Raw genomic sequence first — 12268 nt, forward strand, 5'->3', positions numbered from 1 at the left:
TGTTTACCTAGCTTGCCTTCGTGCCAAGATTTTGGTCTCTTAACAGCAAAAACAAAGGTGTTAAATCCCTTGAATAAATATGTACTAGAGGTGGTGTTGGCATGAATGAAATTACTGTAAAAATAAAGCTCATTCTTAAGTACTTTCTTACCACAAAAAGCAACCCTGAGGAGCAGACTCCGATAGCGTTCTTTATTTGAGCAACATATTACTCCATGTGAGATCCTATGATTTCAACAGGAGTGTTCAAACGTTATCTAATTGTGAACCAGTGTAACAGAATCCGCCTTCAAGTGTTTAGCTGTATAAACTGAACACTGTAAACTGATTGTCACTTGAGCCATTTCCCACTAGATTACAAGAATGACTCTGGTTACAACCAGAAAAGAATTAATTGCAACAGTTTAGCTCTCTTATTCTCAGAGGTCAGATTGCATTTCCCGCTCCTAACCTATTTGCGTATCCATGTTCTCCAAAAATGACACTCATACAAAAATTACCTAACTGACTCTTACTGTAAAGCTAAAAACCTTACAGCTGTCAGGGAAGCAGACACAGCAGCCTGGTTTTTCAACCAAACAGAAAACTTAACAAAAACACTGTTTTGCCAAAAATGAGCAAATCATGTACATGGAAAGACGCTGCAAGCTGAAGAACTTAAGGACAAAACTATATCAATAGGCACCAACTGAGCTTAGCTTCTCAAAATCAGGGCAGTAACAGGCTAGCTTTTGGCTGAGGGCCTCACTCTATGTAACCATGTTTTGTGAATTTTGCAATTGCTCTGCTCAGCCCTGGAAAAAGAAATGCTCATGATGGAGAAAAGAATGACAATTACAGCGAGCAGGGACCTACGCCAGGGATCCTCTCAGCAATGTACACACGTTATATTCACTCATGACAAACAATCCCAGCAATGCTGGAGGCAAAAGCCATAAATCTGTAGAGACCTAAAAATATATTTCATTTGGGGGACCACAGCGTGCTGAAGTTTGCACTAGGCTATTGGTCAAGACACAATTTGGGGGAGAAAAGCTTTGTTTAGAAACCATGCAAAAATAAAAAAATCATCGCAGAACGTATTCACAGAGGAAACACCATATTCCACGAACGCTCCTTTTTTAAAGAAATAAAAACTATAATTAAAAGAGATCGACGTTTTCCCGCATTTACGAATTTCTGAGCACCAGCCCTGTTCCACCAGCAAGGTCACGCCGTCATGGTCAAAAATAAAAAGGGGAGGGGGGATTTCAGCAGGAGGAGAAGGAAGGACGCCGAACGGAGCCCGGCGCAGAGCGATGCCGGGGGTAACAAAGGGTTGGGGCGCCCCGGAGCCGCTTCCCCCGCACCCGGCGGGAGCTCAGACCCCCGGGGCTGCTCCGCACCGCCGCCCGGCACGGTGGGGAGACAACAAAAATTTATATATGTGTGGATATATATATATATATATGAACATATGCAGCACAAAATAAAAGGCGATCCTTATTCTATGCAATTATTATATACATTACGTACGTATATTAAAATAAATTTAAAAATTGAGCCCCCCTTCCTGCCCCCCGCGGAAGCAGGCCCTCACCCTGATGCGGGGTCCACCTCCTCCTCCTCGGGGCGCGGTGGCTCCTCGCGGGGCGGCCTCGCCGGCCCCCCCGGCTCCATGGGGCGGCGGCTCCTGCTGCTTCCAGCAGCACCTCCCGCTCCGCCGCGCTCCCGCTCCGGCTCCGCGCCCGGCCCCCGCCTCCGGGGCGAAACCCCTCCCTCCCTACAGCAGCCCCGCCGTCTCTTTGTGCGTTCGCACCGCAACGAGGAAATCGGCGCAAAATTACGGGGTTTCCTCCTCCTCCTCCTTCTTTTTTTTTTTTTTTAAATCCTTCCTCACGCCCCTTTTTTTTTGGTATGCCAAAGCCTATGGGTTTTGCCGCGCTCGGTGCTCGCCCCGCCGTCCCGTCCCCCCAACGCCCCCCGCAATGGCACTGCGTGAAACCAGAACGAGTAGTTTCAGGTGCAGGGAAATGCTAACAACACCTTGCTGGCTTTCTCCTCCCCACCACCCCTCTTTTCCTCTTTCCTCTTTTTCGAGCTCTGTTGGAGGCTGACATGCCTGTGGAGAAGAAAAGCAGAGAGAGAGGGAGGAAAGAAAAATACTAAAGACGCTTTCAACAACCTTGAAAATTCAAATGAAACCCAGATTTCTACTGTGTGGCAGCTAGGCAATCAACTATTGTAGCTACTGCATGCAGCAGCAAAAGACATACTGAAGACACATTCCTTTGTTGTCGGTAAAAAGGAACTTCTTGCAAGAAGCACCGATAGTATGTACATGCATGGCCCCTGTCTAGCAGAGCATTTCCGAGTAGGGTTTCCTTAATCACAGGGGCAGTGCCCAAACTGGTACCTAAACACTAATGGGAAAAGAGTGGGCAACCCTTTTGATGAGCAGTGTACTAGCAGGGATGGGCGCCAGCATCTCTTTACCTTACTGGCCTTGGGCATGGCTGAAACCCCTTCTGTGGTCTGCAGCAAAGAAATAAAATTTTAAGAAATTACTTTTTCTTCCCTTCTCACAGCAACTCCTATGAGAGATTAAAAGCACATTCCCTTGATGCTGAAAAGAAAAAACAACATGCTTTGTCTTTTGCCTCCTCAAGATGCAGAGAAGACAGTCCCACCAAGGCACATGGAGCAAGCAACCCATGTAGGAAAAACAAGACAAGAAGCAGCAACTGACTGAACCAAGGCCATTCCCCAATTCACACCAGCCACACTGAACTTTCCTCACTCCCTCTGGGAAGATAACAAGTCATTTCAAACAGATGAAGAATATATCTCCACCTTTGATTTAACCCTATTTTTGTTATAAAGCTCCTCAAAAGATAACAGGAAAAAATAAAATGAAAGTTTAGATGCCGTGAAGAAAGAAACTTCCTTTATGAGACTGAAGGTGAAAAAAATCTCAGCAAAGCATAAGATAAAAATTCACATTCCTAAGGTAACTAAGGTAAAAAAAGAGGCGAAAGAAAAGCAGTGAAGCTCTTCCAAACACTATAAAGCAACCAGGGGAAGAAAAAGATGGGAGGAAAGTGACACAAACATTTGAAAATAGTATAAACATGCAAAATGACACCAACAAACTAAAATAATCAAGGAACAGAGGAGGTGTTGCAAAAACGCAGATGGGTTGTTTGCAACATCGTCACTTCTCACAGCAGAAGAAATCATGTAAAGGGGAAGGAAAAAAAAAAATCAAAAACAAAAACAAATCAGCCAAAGCCAAGTGTTTACTCTTACTGCTGTCCATTAAGGGAATTCAACGTGTACACACAGCCAGAGGTTCCCAGGGCCCTGGCGTCTCTCATCCCTAGTGTGCTGTGGCTCACGCCAAGACTGTAGAGGCCAAATGTCCAACATTCTCATCATCCTGAAAGAGCACAGAAAACACAAAGCTGCACGTGGAAGAGTTAATGCTGGCAATCCTGCTGTTATCACTTTCATTTCTAGAAAACGAGGCTATGTAAAACAGCTACTACAGCTGTGCCATGTTTCTCCAAAACTTACGCAGGCTGACCCACAGCAATGTCACACAAAGCATTGCCCACTGCTTGGGGTACAGAAATGCTCCTGCACAGACGTGCTCTCCCAAAGGGGTCTGTGATGTTTGCACAAAGGATTCCATTCTTCCACTGCCACCATGACAATTCCTGTGATTGTTACAGCTGAAAAAATCTCCAGCCAAATTCATCAATCTGCTACTATCAAGGCAAAGCAAGCTGTCTTGTTCCTCAGTCGTACTATGGATTTAGCAAGTTGGGAGAGCTGCCCGCAGAGCTTAGTGTAGTGCAAGAGATGGTACGGATACACAAGCCCCTTTCCCCACATCTCTGAAATCTCTAACAGAGCCCAGAGGCCACTGAGATCATTTTATATCAAATTAATACACTGGGAAGATTTACATATAATAAAATCACTGAAGAATGTACACGTCATATGTCTGTCATCACTGCAAACATCACTAAAGCATAAAGAGAAAAGTGGCCTTTGGAAAAGATTTGACAAAAAAGGGAAAAGGAGACTATTCAGTACACATAATTATCAATAAAAGACTCAAGACTATTATTTACATGTTCCATTTTTTCTCTTCCCCATGTAATAGTTTTGGCTGAAACCACTGTCACATGCAAAGGGCAGCAGAACCTCACAAATATCCAGGGAATAATCCTGGCCATCACATTGGCAGGCTTCATGTTTGACTGCACTCTCAGAAAGTTTGCCAATGACACCAAGCTGTGTGGTGAGGTCAACAGGCTGTAGGGAAGGGATGCCATTCACAGGGACCTTGACAGGCATGAGAGGTGGGCCTGTGGAAACCTCATGAAGTTCAACAAGGCCAAATGCAAGGTCCTGCACCTGTGTCAGCACAATCCCAAGCACAAATAAAGGCTGGGAGAAGAATGCATTGACAGCAGCCCTAAGGAGGACTTGGGGATGTTGACGGACAAGAAGCTCAACGTGACTCAGTAGTGTGCACTCACAGCCCAGAAAGCCAAATGCCTCCTGGGTTGCATCAAAAGGAGCGTGACCAGCAAGTCGAGGGAGGTGATTCTCCCCCCCTGCTCTGCTCTTGTGAGACCCCGACGGGATTACTGCAGCCAGTCTTCGGGGTTTCGAAATAAGGACATAGACCTGTTGGCACAAGTCCAGAGGAGAGACATGAAGATGATCAGAGGACTGGAGCACCTCTCCTATGAAGACAGGCTGAGATAGTTGATCAGCCTGGAGAAGGGAAGACTGGGGAGACCTTATAGCAGCCTTCCAGTACCTAACAGGGGCCTACAAAAGAGCTGGAGAGGAACTTTTACAAGGGCATGTAATGATAGAACAAGGGGAAATGGCTTTAAACTGACAGAGGGTAGATTTAGATTAGATATTAGGAGGAAATACTTTACTGTGAGGGTGGTGAGGCACTGGAACAGGTTGTCCAGAGAAGCTGTGGATGTTCCATGCCTGGAAATGTTCAAGGCCAGGTTGGATGGGGCTTTATGCAAACTGGTCTAGTGCAAGGCATCCTTGCCTGTGGCAGGGGAGTTGGAAGGGATCTTTAAGGTCCCTTCCAACCAAAACAGTTCTGTAAGTCTATTATTCTGTGTTCCGCTTAAAGGTAACACTATGCGCGAAGTCAACTCCGGATGATGGCATCTGGGTATTATCTTTGCCAAATCATGAGTGATCTCATCCCAGCAAATCTCTCCTACACAATCAGTTAAAAGCCAGACACCTCCCCAACCTCACCCCACCCCCAGAAAGCCAGTCATACTGACCTTTTCGCTTCCCCCACAGGTCCTACATGCGCCAAGGCGTCTGAGTAAAGCCTGCACGAGGCTTGACCGAGACAGTCTGTGCTTTCTCCTGTATCAATATTTCAAAACCCTGGTCCCAAGTATTCAATATTTGAACAAAGCACTCTGAAGTTAAGGCAGGAAGAAACAGCTTGCTCTTTCACTAATGGGATTCCAGAGTGGCCGCAGCAGAAAATTAGCCCAGACCTGTCAGGCTGGGCTGCAGCTTAACATGAGCTGTGCTGGAGATGGTACAGCTCAACTAAAAAGCACAAGGAGAGGTTCTGGTGCAGGAAAAGCCATGATCCAAGTTGCTTCAACAACCAATTCAATTGCAACAGGCAACACCTCTGTGTTGTGACATGACAGCAAACATTTGGGGTACAAGCCTTATCATTAACATTAGATCCTGGAGCACAGAAACTCCTGCACAAGGGTGATGCTCTGGCCAAGAGCACTGCTACAGTCATACTTTTGGGGGAAGTCACTAGGTAATCTCTTTTTTTTTGTCCCATGGAAATTCTCAGTGTACAGACAACATTTGGCAGAGGAAAGACTGAAATGTCTGTACTTCGAGGGAGGAATACAGAGAGGAATTCTCTCCCTCATTCTGGAGGATGGTTTGTAGATTAGGTATTACATTTCTGAATAGCCATTGGGGAACTAGAAGTTGCATTTTAAATAAAATCAGCTGGGAAGAAGTATGCATCAGTGAAGAACTGCCTGAGGAAACATCCTAATTACTGTAGTTAATTTAGGGGGTAAAATTCAAAGGGAATGGATAGTGTAATTTTACATATATTTGATAATGGTAGATTCTGAATGGATTTTAAAGAAGAGTTGGGTTTTTTTCCAAATCTCATCTTACATTTAAATTTCTGCTCGTGCTTGCCCTCAGAGCTTGCTTCTGCCCAAGCGCTAGGGGCAAGGGCCTAAAATACAAATCAAAGTTTAATTTCCTTCCTCAGAAACATGTATCTTCTCTTTTTGAACACTGATAGCATATTGAGCAGTGTTCAGGACTAATTAATGCACATTTGATTACTGAAGATACATTTCAGTTCATGGAAACCTTTGAGAAGAAAACAGCCTGAGAGACAGAGCCTTCCCTACAGAACACTGCCCCTCTCCACAAGGGGACTGGAGAAATAGTTCTGCTCGGAAAAATTCTTCTGCTTCCATCGATGATGATGCTAGAGGCTAACTTCCAATTCCCTTCAACAATTGAAGCACTGTTGCAATTTGGTTTTAAATAATTTACCATCAAACAAACACAGAAGCATAAACAGTCCAATTCTAAGGAGAAAAAAAAACATATATATATAAAACATGGTTCCCCAAATATATTTATGAGCATAAAATCCAGCATGTAGTTTCTTAACTGAATTAACCCTGAAGACCAGTTTACCACACTGACTTTTGCAGTGTTACACCAGAAATTAGTTTAGTTCAGGGAATGTCTCGTTTAAAAACAAAGCCACCATCTCCATCTTCCAAACTGCAGCAAAGACATTGCTCTGTCACCGTTCAAATCCTATATGCTTTTCTGGTTTTCAGAAGTATATTGCACGTGTTCAAAACATTTTTAAACATTAAATAGGATCTCACCCACAGTCACAGTACATTTGAAGATCTGGCCCCCCATAATTTAATCTAAGAGGCAAGGACATATTTTTTTGAAGCTATGTCCTGCGTTTATGGAAGATTTTAAATTTCCTGAATGCATATGCAGGGTACTAAACACTTTAGAAGTGGTCAGAATCAAAACTTCCCCTGGCTTATTTCTCAAGTAAATTTTCACGCTTCCATACTCACAATGGTTGTGGTATGTCTGTGCTCTGCATTTTAGAAAGCACTAAAAATCAATTATCTCTCCTACACCAGTTTGGAAGATGTTATTGCCTTATGAACTTGCACACAAAGACATTAATGGAGCTTGAGCATCTGTGGTACAAAAAATTGTAGACTTTCCCACCTACAAGGAATGTATTTAAAGAAAAAGCCACATTCCAAAATACCCTTTGATTTCACTTCTTTTCAACAAGCACCATTTAAAATTAAAAATAACCTTCAGGCTTCACAGAAAGGAGGCTCATTTAAAGAGGTACAACCTATTTTCTAGCCGCACTAATCTTAATATCTTTCATAAAAACTAAATACAAAGCTTATTAGCAAAATTATCTGCTGGGCCAATTTCTACAGCATATACATTTATATCCCATGAGCTACACACTCACATCCACTGTGCTATGTATATATATATGTGTATAAAATGCATGACTAACGGCTTGATGGATTTCCCTGCTTGTTGTTATTTCTTTGGGAAAGAACCACCATTATCACGGGACATTTCCTCCTCCTCCAGGCTATCTTTGGCAAGGCTGGTGGTGGTGGAATTTCCCACTGGAAACCATCAGTGCAATGACACTGCAGAGGAGCAAAGCAGTCCTGCTGCTCCTTTGGCCAACATAGAGCGTTTGCTGCTTTTGCAGATTTAGAAAATAACAGAGTAACATAAGACTCTTCCTCAGATCTGCTGCTGACTGATAAGGAAGATCCCTTTTACAGTGCTTGATACTTGAACAGGGAAAAACCCTACACTGCATCCTTTTAAGTTGAATATATCTGCCATAGGTTCCTGGTCCTGCTATCTGCTTTCCTTGATAAGCAGTCTCCCATCAGTTTCAATGGCAGCAGGATCAAATGCAAAGGTATTAGTCCTTACTCAAAATAAGGCCTTAGACAAGAGGCATTGCCTCATGAGAGCTAAAATGAGATGCAGGTGCCACTCTCATCTGCCTAGCCCAACAATTCACAAATGCTTTGCAGCAGTGCGGATACATCATTGCTATTCAGTACAAAAACACCCACCCTCATCTTTTATTCTTTATACTTAGACATCTACACAAACCACATTTAAAGCATTTATTTAAAGAACCACCTCTTCATTCTTAAATAACATTACTCACATGCAAGGATATATCACATTTTGCTTAATGTTCAGACTGATTCCATATTTGTGGCTATTTAACTGTATCAGTAGGTTTCTCACTGGTAAATTTACAGGATAAAGTCCCTTCACTGGTTTCTTGCCACTAGCCCACACTGTTCATGATACCAAATGCAACACTGACAGATGAAGGCAGGAGTCCCTGCACTATGAAAATGCAATGACAAACAAGAAATTCGAGGTATTGAAGTTCCTGGGGGTCTGGTTCAGGGTATTCATGTATCTGCTGCACTTTCTGTGAGAGAGCCATGAAGGGTTGCCCAAAAGTGGCAATTTCCACAACCTTTTCTTCACACAGCATGGTTACTCTATGCACTTGGCACATTGCAGCTCACCAGGAAAGATTCTCCTTATGCCTCCCGGTCACAGGCAATGCTCCTGACAGATGCTTTGTGACACAGCCATCTTCCCACCTCCAGTGAGTCATCTCCTACGGAGCAAAGGTACCCATCGTGTGCAGGCTGGAGCACAGCTCTGTGCAAAAGCAACCTGGTGACCGCTGAAGGCTCCTCAACCACAGACTTTGCTTCTCACTAATCTTGCTCTCAGACAGGAAATTCAGCCTATTTTAAGCTGCTGAGCACGCACCATGAACACCTTGAGCTTCCAGAACACCTTTCCTCAGAGGATGTCAGTGTTCCTTCTAGCATTGGCTATCCAGGGAAACTTTTCCTTTGGTTTCCAGCACAAATCCCTTTTCTTAAAGGTTGATTAAACAAAGGGAAATAGTGCTGACATTTCAACTACAAGGATGGCCCAGAGGATTGGGGCAACAGTTACCTATTCAAAATGAGCTTCCAAACAGGGGGCTGAGTAGACCATGTGGCTACAGAAAGATTTGGGACCTCATTATCATCATGACCAGCTCAAGAGCAAAGAAAGGCAGAATCCTGGTCTATATATAGCGAAACAATAGACAGGGGCTGGCATCCAAAGGGAAATTCCTGCTTTCAAGTAGAGAAGGGCAGCCTGACAGCCAAGAGGGAAGCAGCTGGGAAGCCCACAGATTGGGACAGACCCTTCCACAGCCAAGTCTCATTAGCAAGATATTAAGAAAATTCTTTGCACAGTCTCTTAGCTTCCTAACCACACTCAACTACCCACAAGCAGCGACAGAAGAAATAGGAAATGTTTTTTCTACCCTTGTCTTTAGTTTCCTTTCCAGGCTGGTTATAGCCTAATTTACTTTGTGTCAAAAAAAAAAAAAAAAAAAGGAGCTTATCAAGCATCTAGATACAGAAAAAATTGTCAGTTTAACAAATTTAAGTTTGATGCCTGCAAGATTAAAATTGTCCACACTTCAAGTGTCTCCTTCCAGATATGTATAGAAATCCACAAATCTTTAAAATACTTGAATTTTGAAAATCTGTCAGAGCTTTGCTCTGTCTTAGCACAGAAATGCTTCCTGTGTACAAAGCCTTTTTTTCTCTCTCTTACCATTAATACAAAAATTTTCTGCCCTGGCAAAATCATATTTTTCAGTGCTTCCTGTTACATAAAAATGGAGTGACTGAGCACATTGTGTGTAGGAGTGGAGTCTGTTTTAGCACCCAACTTTATATATCAGGAGAAGTAGTGATTAACTGTGTTCCCTCTCCTGCCTTTCCCCATGACATAACCTGCAGGGGCATGCTGCTGCAGAGCCATATCCCTACATTTCCGTCTTGGTGTCTAAGAGCAGCCCAGAGCAGCACCAAGGCTGTGAAACCAAAGTCAGTCACACAGGGAAGCCTCCCTGCCAGCAGCAAGTGCCTCACGTCTCCAAGAGTTGAATAAACACATCAGATTGCAATGCAGACAATAGGCTCACACTCTGACCTCTGCTCTCCACTCTTCAGTTCTGTCACTTCTATTTCTCCCTCAGCTTCCGAGCTCTGCCTTGTTTCTTCCTTAGTCATAATACTTTCCCCTTCTTTCTATCATCACAAGTATCATTTAAGCCATTGCTTCTCTCCTTCTTTAATTTGTCTTTGGCCTTAATTTCTCTTCCCACTCTTCCAAACGCCTCAATTTTATGTGCTGGAAATCCCTCCCCTAGAAGTGGAATTTGATGTTCGCTCCCCCTACTGAAAATTTTCCCCTCATTTCCTTGTTTCACCCCAACTCTCAATCACTTCCCCACACCCCAACTTTCCACCACCAAAACACAGTCTCGAGTAGCACTCTCTCAGTGCTGCAGCCCAGATTGGACAACAATCCTCAGGCCGACCTTCTCCCATCCTGCCCTTCATCAGCTCTTCCCCACAGGTCCCTTAGGCAAGGCAGGCATAAAGTGGAGGCTGCTGGGGCTGCCTGAGTGACCTAGGGAGGAATAAAGGCAGCAGCAAGAAGGCTCAGCTTAGGTTCTGTGGAAAAAAAAAAAAAAAGTAAAAAAGAAAAACTGCCCACTGCTTTGGGGACTTCTGAGGATTAGAGAATATCCTCACAGCTTCTACAAACTGACATTATGTCTGGGAAGTACAGTGTAGAAATGCAGGAGTAGGGGAGAAAGGGGTCTTCAGAGTTTTGTTACACTGAGTAATTAGAGCTCTATCAATGGAAGACTCTGAAAACACAAGACCAAACATTGAAAGCTACCAGATTACAGATACCTGCATCACATGCTTCTGGACTCACTATTTTGAACTGCTTCAGATTTTTCTCTTTCACCAGCAGCTGCAGACAAGTTCCAGACCTAGGCTTATATATATTAATTCAATATACGAGCAAAAATCTGTTCCCAAGGCAGGCTAGCTGTTGTCTCCCCTGCATGGTAGAAGCAAGTGCTGTGCCAGAGAATGACAACAGAATTAGCTTTGAGCAAGAGATTGAGAGAAGATCTGTATTATTGTTATATCTGCTTTTCAGACAAAGACAAATAAAGAGGCCAAATAAGTGCAAAAAGTCACATAAGAACCTTACAACAAAATTCAAAAGCAGACCCCAAGAATAATTTCTTAAATTTTATTTGAACCACTCTTTTGGACTGTCTTTTTTGGTATGCTTCATTGTTGCTCTATTCCACTAGTTCTGGAAAAGGCCTTTTCTCATTTTGAATTAAAATTACCCATTTAGGAGCCAGGCCTTACTGCACAGTCCTTAAAAAAGAAAACTCACTAAGATTTCCATAGCATCAGTTACATAACTAAAAAAAGTACTTCTTTCTATGGTAATAAATTCTCTCAAAAACAGACTTTTTTTTCATATATAAACTGTTACATAGCAGTTGCCATTAGCCATGGTTCAACACCACCATTTGTCAAAATGATGCAGCTTCATCATTCTGCCTCCCAATCTGGGGTTAGGTTTGCTCATCTGTTGCAGAGACTTGAGAATTTTTGCAGTACCATTTGAAGTATCTTGATTTTCCTTAGACAAGGAGAGTCTCTTTTGCCACAGAAAAAATGCTCAACCTAGGAAAGACTAACTGCAAATTCTTCCATTACTTTGTGCAGGTAACTGGATTTAAAAACTGCTCCCTTTCGTCTAAAAGGGCAGTTGCTCCAACTGAGTCTGGCATCTGCACCACTCCCCAGTCCCAGCAAGCAGGACTGGGAGGGCATCCCAGTATAACAACAGCTGCAGCAGCGGCCTCAGTCCTCCAGCTGCCATTGCACAGTGCCGGGGATGCGCAGTGGGATACCAGCACAGGAACATCCTCTCCAAACAGCAGGAGATGAAACTGATTTTTCAGATGCAGGCATTCTTGCAGACAGAGCAAAAAGAACAAAGCAGATGTCAGGCAGTCTGCAGTACAGCTCTCCTCTTGCAGGCACTCCTTTGGAGCAGTAATTCCTTCAAGGGGGGGAAGGGGAGAAAAAGCAGCCACCCAGCAGTGTGTTAATCTTCACAGATGGAGCAGCTTTAATGCTGTCTAATCCTCCAGAGGGAGGAAACCGCATTTCCTTTGTGCCAAGGATATCAAAATGCTTGAAGATGGCAATCT

This window comes from Manacus vitellinus, unplaced genomic scaffold (genome assembly GCF_001715985.3).
Source record: "Manacus vitellinus isolate BGI_N305 unplaced genomic scaffold, ASM171598v3 scaffold_3_pilon, whole genome shotgun sequence".
NCBI lineage: Eukaryota > Metazoa > Chordata > Aves > Passeriformes > Pipridae > Manacus > Manacus vitellinus.